Consider the following 4,448-nt stretch of genomic DNA (forward strand, 5'->3'; position numbering starts at 1 on the left):
GAAATACAAGGACTTTGGCTTCTTAATACTCTACCAGATTCTTGGGAAACTCGTCGTGTTTCTTTAACAAATCCTGCCACTGGTGGAAAGGTGACTATGGAATATGCAAAGAGTGGTTTGTAGAATGAAAAGGTTAGAAGAAAATCTCAAGACACATCTTCACATTCAGATGTTCTATATACAGAAGATCGAGGGAGACATAAGACAAGAGATCCAAGGAGTAGAGGTAAAAGAAGAAGCAAGTCAAAATTCAAGAATCCAAATATTATATGTTATCATTGTGGAAAGAAAGACATATTAAAAGATTTGTAAACAATTGAAGCAAGATCTTAAAGAAGGAAAGAAGGACGAAAACAATGAAAATTATGTTGTTGTTGTTGTCCAAGATGACCTTCTCTTCGCTTGTGATAAAGACGTCATCAATTTTGTATCTCAAGATACAAGTTGGATAGCACATTCTGGAGCCACATCAAATGTCACACCAAGAAAAGCCTTCTTTTCATCTTATACTTCTGTTAACTCTGAGGTGTTAAAGATGGGTAATGCTGGTGAGGTTAAGGTGTTTGGTGTTGGCACTGTTTGTTTGAAAACCAATATCGGTTCAACGTTGGTCCTTCAGAATGTCAAGCATGCTCCAGACATTCCCTTAAATTTGATCTCTGTAGGACAATTAGATGATGATGGCTATCAAAATGACTTATGGAACAGCCAATGGAAGCTCACTAAAGGCTCATTGATTTTAGCTCGAGGAAGAAAGCATTCAAATTTATACGTGACAAAAGGATCAATTCTTGGTGACTCTATAAATTTGGTGAAGAACGAGACTTCATCAAAATTGTGGCACAAGAGGCTTAGTCACATGAGCGAGAGGGGGATCACCTATTTGGCTAAGAAGAATTTGCTTGGTGGTATGAAACAAGCAAAGGTGAAAAGATTTTTTCATTGCTTAGCAGGGAAACAGAAAAGAGTTTTTTTTCACAGTCATCCTCCTTTAAGAAAGTCTGAGCTATTGGAGCTAGTACACTCAGATTTGTGTGGTCCTTTCAAAGTGAAGTTAAAAGGTGGTGCACTTTACTTTGCTACTTTCATTGATGATCATTCTTGCAAGATTTGGGTATATCCTTTAAAATCCAATGATCAAGTGCTTGATGTGCTTAAACAGTTTCAAGCCTTATCTGAGAGACAAACGGGAAAGAAATTAAAATGTATTCGCACTGATAATGGTGGTGAGTATATTGGTCCTTTTGATAACTACTGCAAATCGCAAGGAATTCGTCGTCAGAAGACTCCTCCAAAGAATCCTCAATCAAATGGTTTGGCAGGGAGGATGAACAAAACTTTCGGTAAGAGAGTTAGATGTGTGCTTTCAGAGGCTAAACTTCCAAATTCTTTTTTGGGCTGAAGCACTTAACATTGTTGCTTATTTTATCAATTTGTCTCCTGTTGTTGCTTTGGATAGTGATGTTCCAAAAAGAGTTTGGTTTGATAAGGATGTTTCTTATGATCACTTGAAAGTGTTTGGGTGTAAAGCTTGTGTGCATATTCCAAAATATGAGAGGTCGAAATTGGATGTTAAAACTAAGCAATGCATCTTCATTGGTTATGGTCAAGATGAGTTTGGATATCGCTTCTATGATCCAATTGATAAGAAACTCATTAGAAGTCGTGATACTGTGTTCTTTGAAGATCAAACTATTGAAGATATTGACAAGACTGAGAAACTAGATTCTCATACTGATGAGAGCTTAGTTGATGTTGATCCAATTCCTATTATTTATACATCTTCTGCACATAAGGAACCCAAGGTAATGATCCAGATAATGATCAGAGTGTAGAACATATAAATGTTCCTACTTATGTTGTTGTGGTTGATAATCAACCAACTCATTGTGAGATAACCACTTCGAATGATCCAGAAACCTCTTGTAGAAGATCTACTAGAGAAAAGCGAAACTCAACACGTTATTCTTCTAATGAGTATATCCTCTTGAATGACATGGGAGAATTTGAAGGTTATGATGAAGTCATGCTAGATACTCATAGAGATAGGTGGGTAGAAGCCATGGAAGACGAGATGAAGTCACTTCATAAGAATGACATATATGAGCTAGTGGAGTTACCGAAAGGTAAGAAAGCTTTAACAAATAAATGGATATTTAGATTAAATCAAGATCAACATACATTTGCACCTAGATACCAGGCTAGGTTAGTCGTCACAGGTTTTGGTCAAAGAAAGGGGATTGACTTTGATGAAATTTTCTCTCCTGTTGTGAAAATGTCCTCTATTCGTATGGTTCTAGCCTTAGCCGCAAGTCTAGATGTAGAGGTTGAGCAGATGGATGTCAAGACTGCCTTTCTTCATGGAGCAACCTGAAGGTTTTGTAGTTAATGGGAAAGAAAACCATGTTTGAAAATTGAGAAAGAGTTTGTATGGCTTGAAACAAGCTCCAAGGCAGTGGTACTTAAAGTTTGAATATATCATTAGGGATACAAGAAAACTTCTTCAGATCATTGTGTATTCTTTCAGAAGTTCTCTATTGATGATTTTATTATCTGACTACTTTATGTGGATGATATGCTGATTGTTGGAAAAATTAAATCTAGAATTGCAGTCCTTAAGAAAGAGTTAAGCAATTCGTTTGCGATGAAGGACTTGGGGCCAACAAAGAAGATCTTAGGCATACAAATCCATCGAGATAGACACAAGAAGAAGTTATCTCTATCCCAAAAGGAGTTTATTGAGAAATTACTCAAGAGGTTCAACATGACAGAGACAACAGTGGTTAGTACACCTCTTGCTAAACACTTTAAGTTGAGTACGACTCAAAGTCCATCGACTAATTAAGAGAAGAATGAGATGTCGAGTATTCCATATTCTTCCGCGGTTGGTAGTTTGATGTATGCTATGATTTGCACTAGACCAGATATTGCACATGATGTTGGTATCGTTAGCAGATTGCTTTCCAATCCTGGAAAAGAACATTGGGGTGCAGTGAAATGGATACTACTATATTTGAAGGGTACGTCAGATATGGAGTTGTGCTTTGGTAGTGGCAAGTCTGAACTAGTATGCTACACAGACTCTGATTTGGGAGGAAATCTTGACAATTCAAAATCCACTTCTGGCTATTTGATCACTTTTGGAGGGGGAGATATTTCTTGGCAATTAAGACTTCAGAAGTGCATAGCTCTATCTACCACAGAAGCCGAATATATTGTCATTACTGAAGGTGCCAGGGAATTGCTTTGGATGAAGGAGTTTATCAAAGATCTTGATTTTGAACAATCAAGATTTGTCTTATTTTGTGATAATCAAAGTGCTATTTATCTCACCGAAGCACTCTACCTTTCATTCAAAGTCCAAGCATATTAGTAGAAAATATCATTGGATTAGAGTGGCCCTAGAAGAGAAATTATTTGAGGTTGAGAAGATCACTAACGACAATCCTTCAGATATGCTTATGAAAGTGGTGATCGTATATAATCATGAGTTTTGTAGAAGTGTGGCAGGCATGAAGCCTGCCAAGAGATCCTCCACTTGAAGTCCATTTGGCCCCTTGGCTGGAGGGGGAGTTTGTTGGGCTATTGCCCATGTTCCAGCCAAAGGCCCATGGCCTAATCCTACTTGGAAAATGATTGAAATTTTTCTCTTTATTTGGTTTTCAATTCTATTAGGAAAAGGATTGGAATTGTAATCCTATTTGTAATTGGTTTTGGATTTGTAAGGAAAAGCACAACTCTATAAATAGAGGATGGTCTTGAGAGAATAATTAATTTCTCATTGGTATTGTCTTTGAAAGACATTAGAACATAAGAGAGGTTTTTGAGAGAGTTTTCAACAAGAGAAAAGAGAGAAAGAAAAGGGTTCTTTTGCTGCAGTCTTTTTCTCCGACCAGCAACGTTGAGATCGTGTTTCCCGATTAACTAACTGTTAGACCGGGCTGAAATTTGAACTGAGTGTTCTTGACATCTTGGTGGTTGATTTTAACGGTGGAGATCATATTCGGAGGTCATAAAGATCCTGTTTTAGGTCCCGAACAAAAGCTGAGTTTGGGTGGTGTTTCTTTCTATTTATCTTTTGTTGGTGTAACTATTGTTTGTTCTCTTTTGGCACTTGTTGTGTAGCCATTAGAAGAATATTTGAAACCCTCTTATTGGTATAGTGAATCAATTCGTCTCTTGTCGATCCCGTGGTGGTAACCTTCGGTTTGAAGGGTTTTTCCACGTTAAATTTGGTGTTCTTTATTGTTAGATTTTCGTTTTTATTTTTTCGTCACAAGAATTAAGACGATATATTATGAATGTTCTCACTGTATCCTATCATTTCAATATATATTATTTTAATAAACTGGGACAATTGATTTTATCCCTCAATCGCTCTTTCTTCACAATAGTAATTAAATTAAAGTTGAGACAATAAACATTAATTTTAGGCTTACAAAAGTTTC

The sequence above is a fragment of the Solanum pennellii genome, chromosome 10 (genome assembly GCF_001406875.1).
Source record: "Solanum pennellii chromosome 10, SPENNV200".
Lineage (NCBI taxonomy): Eukaryota > Viridiplantae > Streptophyta > Magnoliopsida > Solanales > Solanaceae > Solanum > Solanum pennellii.